The following is a 15,087-nucleotide window of genomic DNA, read 5'->3' as shown; positions in this document are numbered from 1 at the left end:
ACTGGGAGGTATCACATCATGTGTGCAGTGCTGACATCTACTGGTCACTGGGAGGTATCACATCATGTGCAGTGCTGACATCTACTGGTCACTGGCAGGTATCACATCATGTGCAGTGCTGACATCTACTGGTCACTGGCAGGTATCACATCATGTGCAGTGCTGCCATCTACTGGTCACTGGGAGGTATCACATCCTGTGTGCAGTGCGGACATCTACTGGTCACTGGGAGGTATCACATCCTGTGTGCAGTGCTGACATCTACTGGTCACTGGGAGGTATCACATCATGTGCAGTGCTGCCATCTACTGGTCACTATGAGGTATCACATTCTGTGTGCAGTGCTGACATCTACTGGTCACTGGGAGGTATCACATCATGTGTGCAGTGCTGACATCTACTGGTCACTGGGAGGTATCACATCATGTGCAGTGCTGACATCTACTGGTCACTGGCAGGTATCACATCATGTGCAGTGCTGACATCTACTGGTCACTATGAGGTATCACATCCTGTGTGCAGTGCTGACATCTACTGGTCACTGGGAGGTATCACATCATGTGCAGTGCTGCCATCTACTGGTCACTATGAGGTATCACATTCTGTGTGCAGTGCTGACATCTACTGGTCACTGGCAGGTATCACATCATGTGCAGTGCTGACATCTACTGGTCACTGGCAGGTATCACATCATGTGCAGTGCTGCCATCTACTGGTCACTGGGAGGTATCACATCCTGTGTGCAGTGCGGACATCTACTGGTCACTGGGAGGTATCACATCCTGTGTGCAGTGCTGACATCTACTGGTCACTGGGAGGTATCACATCATGTGCAGTGCTGCCATCTACTGGTCACTATGAGGTATCACATTCTGTGTGCAGTGCTGACATCTACTGGTCACTGGGAGGTATCACATCATGTGTGCAGTGCTGACATCTACTGGTCACTGGGAGGTATCACATCATGTGCAGTGCTGACATCTACTGGTCACTGGCAGGTATCACATCATGTGCAGTGCTGACATCTACTGGTCACTATGAGGTATCACATCCTGTGTGCAGTGCTGACATCTACTGGTCACTGGGAGGTATCACATCATGTGCAGTGCTGCCATCTACTGGTCACTATGAGGTATCACATTCTGTGTGCAGTGCTGACATCTACTGGTCACTGGGAGGTATCACATCATGTGTGCAGTGCTGCCATCTACTGGTCACTGGGAGGTATCACATCATGTGCAGTGCTGCCATCTACTGGTCACTATGAGGTATCACATTCTGTGTGCAGTGCTGACATCTACTGGTCACTGGGAGGTATCACATCCTGTGTGCAGTGCTGACATCTACTGGTCACTGGGAGGTATCACATCATGTGCAGTGCTGCCATCTACTGGTCACTATGAGGTATCACATTCTGTGTGCAGTGCTGACATCTACTGGTCACTGGGAGGTATCACATCATGTGTGCAGTGCTGCCATCTACTGGTCACTGGGAGGTATCACATCCTGTGTGCAGTGCTGACATCTACTGGTCACTGGGAGGTATCACATCCTGTGTACAGTGCTGACATCTACTGGTCACTGGCAGGTATCACATCATGTGTGCAGTGCTGACATCTACTGGTCACTGGGAGGTATCACATCATGTGCAGTGCTGACATCTACTGGTCACTGGCAGGTATCACATCATGTGCAGTGCTGACATCTACTGGTCACTGGGAGGTATCACATCATGTGCACTGCTGACATCTACTGGTCACTGGGAGGTATCACATCATGTGCAGTGCTGACATCTACTGGTCACTGGGAGGTATCACATCCTGTGTGCAGTGCTGACATCTACTGGTCACTGGGAGGTATCACATCATGTGCAGTGCTGCCATCTACTGGTCACTGGGAGGTATCACATCCTGTGTACAGTGCTGACATCTACTGGTCACTTGGAGGTATCACATCATGTGCAGTGCTGACATCTAATGGTCACTGGCAGGTATCACATCATGTGTGCAGTGCTGACATCTACTGGTCACTGGGAGGTATCACATCATGTGCAGTGCTGACATCTACTGGTCACTGGCAGGTATCACATCATGTGCAGTGCCGACATCTACTGGTCACTGGGAGGTATCACATCATGTGCAGTGCTGACATCTACTGGTCACTGGGAGGTATCACATCATGTGTGCAGTGCTGACATCTACTGGTCACTGGGAGGTATCACATCATGTGTGCAGTGCTGACATCTACTGGTCACTGGGAGGTATCACATCATGTGTGCAGTGCTGACATCTACTGGTCACTGGGAGGTATCACATCATGTGCAGTGCTGACATCTACTGGTCACTATGAGGTATCACATCCTGTGTGCAGTGGTGACATCTACTGGTCACTGGGAGGTATCACATCATGTGTGCAGTGGTGACATCTACTGGTCACTGGGAGGTATCACATCATGTGTGCAGTGGTGACATATACTGGTCACTGGGAGGTATCACATCATGTGTGCAGTGCTGACATCTACTGGACACTGGGAGGTATCACATCATGTGCAGTGCTGACATCTACTGGTCACTGGCAGGTATCACATCCTGTGTGCAGTGCTGACATCTACTGGTCACTGGGAGGTATCACATCATGTGCAGTGCTGACATCTACTGGTCACTGGGAGGTATCACATCATGTGTGCAGTGCTGACATCTACTGGTCACTGGGAGGTATCACATCATGTGCAGTGCTGACATCTACTGGTCACTGGCAGGTATCACATCATGTGCAGTGCTGACATCTACTGGTCACTGGCAGGTATCACATCATGTGCAGTGCTGCCATCTACTGGTCACTGGGAGGTATCACATCATGTGCAGTGCTGACATCTACTGGTCACTGGGAGGTATCACATCATGTGCAGCGCTGGGAGTAAGATATACAGGGGCAGACTGGGGTATCTTGGGCTGCACTGGAGGAAATTATAATTATAACTAATACTCTGGGTGCAGGTCTGTTATTCTGATAAAATGTTACTTGTCCATCATTCTGGATGTGCTTGATATCTAATACACTTATTTCAGGTCATGATTCTCATCTGCCAGCAGTTGTTCTGTGCTATAGTATCATTTTTTCTTATGTTCTGCCCTCTGTGTTTTCTTACTGTATGTTCTACCCTGATGGTTTTATTATTTATTCTATAAATGATATGTTATTTTCCATATAGTTGCATTCTGGTCTTATCCTCTCATTTCTTTGTAAGTCCTTTTACTATCTAAAAACTGTTCAAAACTGTAGATAAATGTGTTGGAACCAAGCTGAGTACATAAGTACAGTACTAGAGCCAAGCTGAGTACATAAGTACGGTACTAGAGCCAAGCTGAGTACATAAGTACGGTACTAGAGCCAAGCTGAGTACATAAGTACAGTACTAGAGCCAAGCTGAGTACATAAGTACAGTACTAGAGCCAAGCTGAGTACATAAGTACAGTACTAGAGCCAAGCTGAGTACATAAGTACAGTACTAGAGCTAAGCTGAGTACATAAGTACAGTACTAGAGCCAAGCTGAGTACATAAGTACAGTACTAGAGCCAAGCTGAGTACATATGTACAGTACTAGAGCTAAGCTGAGTACATAAGTACAGTACTAGAGCCAAGCTGAGTACATAAGTACAGTACTAGAGCCAAGCTGAGTACATAAGTACAGTACTAGAGCCAAGCTGAGTACATAAGTACAGTACTAGAGCCAAGCTGAGTACATAAGTACAGTACTAGAGCTAAGCTGAGTACATAAGTACAGTACTAGAGCCAAGCTGAGTACATAAGTACAGTACTAGAGCCAAGCTGAGTACATATGTACAGTACTAGAGCTAAGCTGAGTACATAAGTACAGTACTAGAGCCAAGCTGAGTACATAAGTACAGTACTAGAGCCAAGCTGAGTACATAAGTACAGTACTAGAGCCAAGCTGAGTACATAAGTACAGTACTAGAGCCAAGCTGAGTACATAAGTACAGTACTAGAGCCAAGCTGAGTACATAAGTACAGTACTAGAGCCAAGCTGAGTACATAAGTACAGTACTAGAGCCAAGCTGAGTACATAAGTACAGTACTAGAGCCAAGCTGAGTACATAAGTACAGTACTAGAGCCAAGCTGAGTACATAAGTACAGTACTAGAGCCAAGCTGAGTACATAAGTACAGTACTAGAGCCAAGCTGAGTACATAAGTACAGTACTAGAACCAAGCTGAGTACATAAAAACAGCACCAGAGTCAAGCTCAGTACAAGATACTGCACCATAACCAAGCTGAGTACATATATACAGCACTAGGACCAAAATCCATACATAAAGTCAGCTTCAAAACTGACCTCTTATATACATACAGCACTAGAACCAAGCTTCATATGTAGAGTATAGCACATAGTGTACATTAGCTGGGACTGGATGGCATGATGCATCAGTATACCTTCTAAAACCGGTGGGAGACCCTGTAATAATAATTATAATAATTCTTTAATAATAGAATAAATGTAACTTTTTGTATGATATAACCATGAAAATACACAAACCCCTTTTTTGCTCGGTGAAAAGTGGTCACAGCTTTATTTCTCGTACAACAATTGAGAACTCTTAAGGCAATGAATTGATCTCCGCCTCATCCGTCTCGGCTGCTGCACTCCCATCTGGCAAGTCGGCCAACCGAGCGATCTCCTCCTCATTTCCACTTTCCGCCAGCTGTGACTTAACAAACAAAAGAAACATAAATGAACAATTTAAACAAAGTCATTCACACAAGGGAGGGAGGGTGATCCCCTATGGAGTCGCAAACAGCAAAAGAGGGAGGGAAGGATTGAACGAGCGGCCTCATAACCACCCTGCGTGCAGAAAGCAGAGATAACATAGTGATGTAACAGAGAAGGAGGGGTAAGCGACCTCAACACCTAACCCCCCCTTCATTAAAGTGCTAGTAACCCCACTGCCTTATTTACTTTAAAACCCCAAAAAATCCCTTCCTTAAAGCAGTCAGGCGTACCCCCCCAAATCTTCTCTTTAGGAGAGGGAGACTGATTAGGGCGCAGCCGCAGCGTATCTTTAGGATGAGGGCTGCATAGCTACTCTGCCTATGACCTAGGTCGTATTTTGGGATGTTGCAGTGAGGCTCCTCCTCCTCTGTAGATGGTGAAGGTAGGTGAGGACACTTTATGATTTGCAATTTCAAACCTGCACTCGCTACATAGTAACATCAGCAGGAAACAGGCCGAGCGCTGGGTACAGGATCCTGGGGCAACTCAGTAAACGATAGGAACTGGAATTGTGCTCTAAGAACGTCTTGGGTATCAAAAAACTAGAAAGAATTATATAGAAGAAAGGTCTAAAGCGCATTATACACGGACAATGCACTTACATGCATCAGGAAGAAGAAGGGGAACTCCGGGGACCTGAGCGGGGAAGCGACACATGCAGGATATCAGGTGCACGATCTTAGTGACTCCCCGCACAGCGCATTATACACGGACAATGCACTTACATGCACCAGGAAGAAGAAGGTGAACTCCAGGGACCTGAGCGGGGAAGTGACACATGCAGGATATCGGGGGCAGGATCTTAGTGACTCCCCACACAGCGCATTATACACGGACAATGCACTTACATGCACCAGGAAGAAGAAGGTGAACTCCAGGGACCTGAGCGGGGAAGCGACCAATGCAGGATATCGGGCGCAGGATCTTAGTGACTCCCTGCACAGCACATTATACACGGACAATGCACTTACATGCATCAGGAAGATGAAGGTGAACTCCGGGGACCTGAGCGGGGAAGCGACACATGCAGGATATCAGGTGCAGGATCTTAGTGACTCCCCGCACAGCGCATTATACACGGACAATGCACTTACATGCATCAGGAAGATGAAGGTGAACTCCAGGGACCTGAGCGGGGAAGCGACACATGCAGGATATCGGGCGCAGGATCTTAGTGACTCCCCGCACAGCGCATTATACACGGACAATGCACTTACATGCACCAGGAAGAAGAAGGTGAACTCCAGGGACCTGAGCGGGGAAGCGACACATGCAGGATATCGGGTGCACGATCTTAGTGACTCCCCGCACAGCGCATTATACACGGACAATGCACTTACATGCACCAGGAAGAAGAAGGTGAACTCCAAGGACCTGAACGGGGAAGCGACACATGCAGGATATCGGGCGCACAATCTTAGTGACTCCCCGCAGAGCGCATTATACACGGACAATGCACTTACATGCACCAGGAAGAAGAAGGTGAACTCCTGGGACCTGAGCGAGGAAGCGACACATGCAGGATATCGGGCGCACAATCTTAGTGACTCCCCGCAGAGCGCATTATACACGGACAATGCACTTACATGCACCAGGAAGAAGAAGGTGAACTCCGGGGACCTGAGCGGGGAAGCGACACATGCAGGATATCGGGTGCAGGATCTTAGTGACTCCCCACACAGCGCATTATACACGGACAATGCACTTACATGCACCAGGAAGAAGAAGGTGAACTCCGGGGACCTGAGCGGGGAAGTGACACATGCAGGATATCAGGCGCAGGATCTTAGTGACTCCCCACACAGCGCATTATACACGGACAATGCACTTACATGCACCAGGAAGATGACGGTGAACTCCGGGGACCTGAGCGGGGAAGCGACACATGCAGGATATCGGGGGCAGGATCTTAGTGACTCCCCGCACAGCGCATTATACACGGACAATGCACTTACATGCACCAGGAAGAAGAAGATGAACTCCGGGGACCTGAGTGGGGAAGCGACACATGCAGGATATCGGGGGCAGGATCTTAGTGACTCCCCGCACAGCGCATTATACACGGACAATGCACTTACATGCATCAGGAAGATGAAGGTGAACTCCGGGGACCTGAGCGGGGAAGCGACACATGCAGGATATCGGGCGCAGGATCTTAGTGACTCCCCGCACAGCGCATTATACACGGACAATGCACTTACATGCACCGGGAAGAAGAAGGTGAACTCCGGGGACCTGAGCGGGGAAGCGACACATGCAGGATATCGGGCGCAGGATCTTAGTGACTCCCCGCACAGCGCATTATACACGGACAATACACTTACATGCATCAGGAAGATGAAGGTGAACTCCGGGGACCTGAGCGGGGAAGCGACACATGCAGGATATCGGGTGCAGGATCTTAGTGACTCCCCACACAGCGCATTATACACGGACAATGCACTTACATGCACCGGGAAGAAGAAGGTGAACTCCGGGGACCTGAGCGGGGAAGCGACACATGCAGGATATCGGGCGCAGGATCTTAGTGACTCCCTGCACAGTGCATTATACACAGACAATGCACTTACATGCACCAGGAAGAAGAAGGTGAACTCCGGGGACCTGAGCGGGGAAGCGACACATGCAGGATATCGGGAGCAGGATCTTAGTGACTCCCCGCACAGCACATTATACACGGACAATGCACTTACATGCACCAGGAAGAAGGTGAACTCCGGGGACCTGAGCGGGGAAGTGACACATGCAGGATATCGGGTGCAGGATCTTAGTGACTCCCCGCACAGCGCATTATACACAGACAATGCACTTACATGCACCAGGAAGAAGAAGGTGAACTCCAGGGACCTGAGTTGGGAAGCGACACATGCAGGATATCGGGTGCAGGATCTTAGTGACCCCCCGCACAGCTCATTATACACGGACAATGCACTTACATGCACCAGGAAGAAGAAGGTGAACTCCTGGGACCTGAGCGGGTAAGCGACACATGCAGGATATCGGGCGCAGGATCTTAGTGACTCCCTGCACAGCACATTATACACAGACAATGCACTTACATGCACCAGGAAGAAGAAGGTGAACTCCGGGGACCTGAGTGGGGAAGCGACACATGCAGAATATCGGGCGCACGATCTTAGTGACTCCCCGCACAGCGCATTATGCACGGACAATGCACTTACATGCACCAGGAAGAAGAAGGTGAACTCCGGGGACCTGAGCGGGGAAGCGACACATGCAGGATATCAGGAGCAGGATCTTAGTGACTCCTCGCACAGCGAATTATACACGGACAATGCACTTACATCCACCAGGAAGAAGAAGGTGAACTCCAGGGACCTGAGCGGGGAAGCGACACATGCAGGATATCAGGTGCAGGATCTTAGTGACTCCTCGCACAGCGAATTATACACGGACAATGCACTTACATCCACCAGGAAGAAGAAGGTGAACTCCGGGGACCTGAGCGGGGAAGCGACACATGCAGGATATCAGGTGCAGGATCTTAGTGACTCCTCGCACAGCGAATTATACACGGACAATGCACTTACATCCACCAGGAAGAAGAAGGTGAACTCCAGGGACCTGAGCGGGGAAGCGACACATGCAGGATATCAGGAGCAGGATCTTAGTGACTCCTCGCACAGCGCATTATACACGGACTGTTCTGTGAATTCCGGGGGACAGGTGTCACATAATGTTTCTCAAAAAAGTATTTATTTAATAAGCTGAAAGAAACATATAAAATACCCTGTAAAAACATACAGAAATATCTAAAAATGTATAATCCTAACGTCAATAAAAATATTCATTCATCGAGCAGTTCAAGCTTTTGCTTCCAATCATACAAAACAGAATAATATCCCAGTTGTAGAGGTAAGAAACGTTCCACTGTATCATGTCAGACGCTTCCTCTGTAATGTCACACATTGGGGATTGTTACATTTCCTGAGGGCGTCACCATTGTCTGGTTATTATAATACGGATGAAACACATTACAGAGAATCATCTGAGACTCTGATACATTTGTATCTTATAGTGACAGTGACATCTAGTGGCTATCACTGGTATCTCTGCTGCATCTCATCTATGATGGGAAAGGAGAGAAGCCTCGTGTTATAATAGTTACATGCAGAGTGTGAGCTGCTTCCTGTATGAGATCAGAGGTTTAATATATTGTAGTAAAATCCTGCCCTCTATGTCCTATAGTCACCAGTAACTATATCCTACATTATATAATAACCCACAGGTTGTAGATGATCCACTAGAAGACAAACTCATATTCTCACAAAAGGTTCATTTTAATTATTATGGATAAAAGTCGAGTTTTATAAAAGTCTGACAAAGGTTTCAGTGGGAACTTCCAGGGGGCTTTCTTGTAAGTAAATGGTCATTACTGACACATTATTGAATCCTTGTGTGAACAGCGGCCGGTCTGACCTCCCGTTACCTGTCTGCTCCACCATCCAGCAGAATACGGCTTCCATCTCACCCAGCAGCGTCTCTCAGGGTCTCTCAGTCATTGCCTTTATTGGGGCCATTTATCTGTGATTTATCACAAACAGGTCATGTCTGAGCAAAACCTATGACACTGAGACGTGCAGTGTCCTGCAGCCACCACTAGAGGGCGACATCTGCCTTCACTGCACATACAGAGTGTGCGAGAGCCGCATGAGCCAAAAAGATATTCAATGATGTTAAATACTTGTGTATATAAAATACATATAAATAAGTGTTTGCAATGATCCCCTTATTGAAATTAATACTTGGTCATTAAAAAAAATACTACTTACCTGTAGCCAATGTTCTCCCACACCACGCCGCTCACTTCTCCCGGCTCTTCTGTAAGAGGCGGCTCCGTGCAGAGACTCATGCAGCGTGACGTCATTACATGTCCCTGGATAGTACGGTGCGGCACAGACAGCCGGATAGGCACTCGCACCTGTCTTAAAGAAAAAGGTGTGATCGATTTACCTGGTGGCCGATTTGAAATAGGAAAATTTGCCGCCCCCCCAAGGGCTCTGCATTCTGCCGCCTGAAGCAAGATTTTCACCTTTCCTCCTGGCAGATGCTGCCCTGTCCCTTGGTATAAAGCACAGAGGAGTCCAGTGCTACCATACAGTGTATACTGGGGGTTTGCAGGTCTTGATCAGAAAGTAAATTTCCAGTCATTATAAAGTTGTGGCTGTGGAGCGGAGTCACCGAGCCGCCATCATTGCAGTGAGTTAGGAAACTTACCATAAGCTCTAGTTATATGCAGGACCTTATAAAGCAGCACTGAAGCACATGGGCGTAGAGGCCGCAGCACCGGAGACGGATTCCGGCCTCCTGAGAGGTTTCTTATTTTTCCATTTCTTTATTGTAACTATCTCTGTCCTCTCAAAGACTTGGATGCACTTCACAAGTTCCCCGCGACCGGCTCCATATTGATCCCTACAATAAGTCTCCCTGAGGTTCTGGGCTGAGAGCAATGCATCCTGGGACTGTGAGATGCTCCGCCTCCTTCAGGGGATTCCCAGCGTCACGGTCCTTGAGTGTCTGGTACAGGTGTCACTCAGCTCCAGTTTAATAACACCACAGAAATTCATTCTGTTCCCGTATCCGGACACTAAAACTTAAATTTTATTTTAGATTTCATCAACTTATATTTACGTAGTGAATTCACAAAAAACTAATTTTAAAAACACAAGGAATCCCCATGTGGTTGCCTCCATGTGGTTTTATGTAGAGAAATATCCGGGGAGAAGCCCTTCCAAATATTAGCTCCATACCTGTAATAACACAGAGGAGACAGCAGAGAGCAGCACTGGCTGTGCACAGGGTGACAGCTCACACACTGACAGCAAGCAGAGATAGGCCAAATACTGGAGAACTGAAACAAAAACTTTCCTTTATTCACAGAAATTATTTTTTGTTAACATAAAAAAATAGTAAAATGACACCTTTATGTTCTAATGAACAGAATTAGGAGCGTATTCACATTCTGCAGTCATCCAGAATATCCTGGCGCTTTACAGTGAGAAAAGTACCAAACATTTCCCAGTGCACTTCCAGTAAGGGTTAATAGCTTTACTTCTAGTGGTCTCGGGTAAAGCAGGGGTTAATGATACTTCCCTAGTATTTCCTGCTGACCCGCGTCGCTCCTGCTCTGGCTCTGGCACATAGCGACTATCAGATTATAGGGAGCTCATGGCGGGTATTATTTCTAAAGATGGTCACATACGGAGTATTACTTGTATATGGCGCAACACATAGGGTTAATGTTACTATATCAGGACACACAGAGGAGTATTGTTACTATATCAGGGCACACAGGGGAGTATTGTTACTATAACAAGGCACACGGGAGTATTGTTACTATATGGAGGCACACAGGGGAGTATTGTTACTATATGGAGGCACAGAGAGAAGTATTGTTACTATATGGAGGCACACAGAGGAGTATTGTTACTATATCGGGGCACACAGGGGAGTATTGTTACTATATGGGGGCACACAGGGGAGTATTGTTACTATATTGGGGCACACAGAGGAGTATTGTTACTATATGGAGGCACATAGAGGAGTATTGTTACTATAACAAGGCACACGGGACTATTGTTACTATATGGAGGCACACAGAGAAGTATTGTTACTATATGGAGGCACATAGAGGAGTATTGTTACTATAACAAGGCACACGGGACTATTGTTACTATATGGAGGCACACAGAGGAGTATTGTTACTATAACAAGGCACACGGGAGTATTGTTACTATATGGAGGCACACAGAGGAGTATTGTTACTATAACGAGTCACACAGGGGAGTATTGTTACTATAACAAGGCACACGGGAGTATTGTTACTATATGGGGGCACACATAGGAGTATTGTTACTATATCAGGGCACACAGAGGAGTATTGTTACTATATCGGGGCACACAGGGAAGTATTGTTACTATATGGAGGAACACAGGGGAGTATTGTTACTATATGGAGGCACAGAGAGAAGTATTGTTACTATATTGGGGCACACAGGGGAGTATTGTTACTATATGGAGGAACACAGGGGAGTATTGTTACTATATGGAGGCACAGAGAGAAGTATTGTTACTATATCGGGGCACACAGGGGAGTATTGTTACTATAACGAGTCACACAGGGGAGTATTGTTACTATATGAAGGGACATAGGGGAGTATTGTTACTATATGGAGGCACAGAGAGAAGTATTGTTACTATATTAGGGCAGACAGGGGAGTATTGTTACTATATCAGGACACACAGAGGAGTATTGTTCTATATCGGGGCACACAGAGGAGTGCTGTTACTATATCAGGACACACAGGGGAGTATTGTTACTATATTGGGGCACACAGAGGAGTAATGTTACTATATTGGGGCACACAGGGGAGTATTGTTACTATAACGAGTCACACAGGGGAGTATTGTTACTATATGGAGGGACATAGGGGAGTATTGTTACTATATCAGGACACACAGGGGAGTATTGTTATTATATCAGGACACACAGGGGAGTATTGTTACTATATCAGGGCACACAGAGGAGTATTGTTACTATATCGGGGCACACAGGGAAGTATTGTTACTATATGGAGGAACACAGGGGAGTATTGTTACTATATGGAGGCACAAAGAGAAGTATTGTTACTATATCGGGGCACACATAGGAGTATTGTTACTATATCAGGGCACACAGAGGAGTATTGTTACTATATCGGGGCACACAGGGAAGTATTGTTACTATATGGAGGAACACAGGGGAGTATTGTTACTATATGGAGGCACAGAGAGAAGTATTGTTACTATATCGGGGCACACATGGGAGTATTGTTACTATATGGAGGAACACAGGGGAGTATTGTTACTATATGGAGGCACAGAGAGAAGTATTGTTACTATATCGGGGCACACAGGGGAGTATTGTTACTATAACGAGTCACACAGGGGAGTATTGTTACTATATGGAGGGACACAGGGGAGTATTGTTACTATATGGAGGCACAGAGAGAAGTATTGTTACTATATTGGGGCAGACAGGGGAGTATTGTTACTATATCAGGACACACAGAGGAGTATTGTTCTATATCGGGGCACACAGAGGAGTACTGTTACTATATCAGGACACACAGGGGAGTATTGTTACTATATTGGGGCACACAGAGGAGTAATGTTACTATATTGGGGCACACAGAGGAGTGTTGTTCTATATCAGGACACACAGAGGAGTATTGTTACTATAACGAGTCACACAGGGGAGTATTGTTACTATATCAGGACACACAGGGGAGTATTGTTATTATATCAGGACACACAGAGGAGTATTGTTACTATATCAGGGCACACAGAGGAGTATTGTTACTATATCGGGGCACACAGGGAAGTATTGTTACTATATGGAGGAACACAGGGGAGTATTGTTACTATATGGAGGCACAGAGAGAAGTATTGTTACTATATCGGGGCACACAGGGGAGTATTGTTACTATAACGAGTCACACAGGGGAGTATTGTTACTATATGGAGGGACACAGGGGAGTATTGTTACTATATGGAGGCACAGAGAGAAGTATTGTTACTATATTGGGGCAGACAGGGGAGTATTGTTACTATATCAGGACACACAGAGGAGTATTGTTCTATATCGGGGCACACAGAGGAGTACTGTTACTATATCAGGACACACAGGGGAGTATTGTTACTATATTGGGGCACACAGAGGAGTAATGTTACTATATTGGGGCACACAGAGGAGTATTGTTCTATATCAGGACACACAGAGGAGTATTGTTACTATAACGAGTCACACAGGGGAGTATTGTTACTATATCGGGGCACATAGGGGAGCATTGTTATTACATTGGGGCACAAACGGGAGTATTGTTACTATATTGGGGCACACAGGGGAGTATTGTTTCTGTTTCAGGGCACAAAGATGAGTATTGTTACTATTTAGGGACACACAAGACCTCCTACAACATTGTACTATATCAGGGACAATAAAGGGAGTATTATTACTATGTGGGGTTACACGGGGTCAGTTCCACTGTTTGCTGCATTTCGGGGAGCACTGTTACTATGTGGGTCATGGAGGGGTTAGATATGAGTGGAGGGCATATCTCCCATCTATACATTGTGACTTCGTATAGTGGTTGGTATTAAATGTGATGGAAAAGTGAGGAGAAAATACATGTGATACTAGAAGAAGTCGCCACGTCATCCTGGGCTGGAAAGAGAAGAAAAGGGAAAGGAATGACTCCAATCAGTGATGGATCTGTATTCCCTGGATAGACACGCAGGGTATTCTATTATTATGAGGGACAGTGGGATGTGGACTACTATCCCAGGATACTCAGGGGCGAGGCAATAGAAGTGTCTGGGAAAAGGTACAGGTCAGAGGTCAGGGCAGACGTCTATCACTATCCGGTCAGGCTGGGTATATACATCATATAGAGCCCCCTGAGACCCTGGTTATAATAAACAGAGGAGCCCAGTGATTAAATACAACATGTACCCCCTTGTCTGTGCAGGGGATTTGGAGCTGCGTACAGAGGGATGTGGTAGACGGTTACTGGAAGCATCAGAAACATGTACGACCTTCTGCCTGTACTGAGAAGTGTGGCAGCAGCAGCATAGAGGATGCTATACAGCAGCACTGAGCAGTGTAGCTGTATAATACAAGGGCTTGTTCATACAGGTGTATCCATTACATGTCTCCGCACCTGTTTTCCACGTCATTTCACAAGCCATGTATCTGTTTTTTTCATAAATCCCTTCAGCAAACTGCATGCAGTAGGTTTTTGGGGGGTGAAATGTAGTTTTTAATAGCACAATTTTGGATTTCATATGCCCTATTAGTGATTGTTATTAACTGTGTTTGTGCAGTACATTTTGAAAAGAAAGCAAATCTGACATTGTTATCATGTGATTCCTGGTGCTGGCTCCTCACTATGGCGACCCCTGCAGCCGGTGTGTGACAGAGATGCAACTGCTCCAGGATGCAGCCATGTTATATCAGAAGATGTCAGGTACTTGTGTAGCTGATGTCTGTGTCTCTCACATGTGTATAGCAGAACATGTCAGGTACATGTGTAGCTGATGTCTGTGTCTCACACATGTGTATAGCATGACATGTCAGGTACTTGTGTAGCTGATGTCTGTGTCTCAAATGTGTATAGGAGAACATGTCAGGTACTTGTGTAGCTGATGTCTGTGTCTCTCACATGTGTATAGCAGAACATGTCAGGTACATGTGTAGCTGATGTCTGTGTCTCACACATGTGTATAGCATGACATG

Source organism: Engystomops pustulosus, chromosome 1, assembly GCF_040894005.1.
Source record: "Engystomops pustulosus chromosome 1, aEngPut4.maternal, whole genome shotgun sequence".
NCBI lineage: Eukaryota > Metazoa > Chordata > Amphibia > Anura > Leptodactylidae > Engystomops > Engystomops pustulosus.
This window is presented reverse-complemented; position numbering follows the sequence as displayed.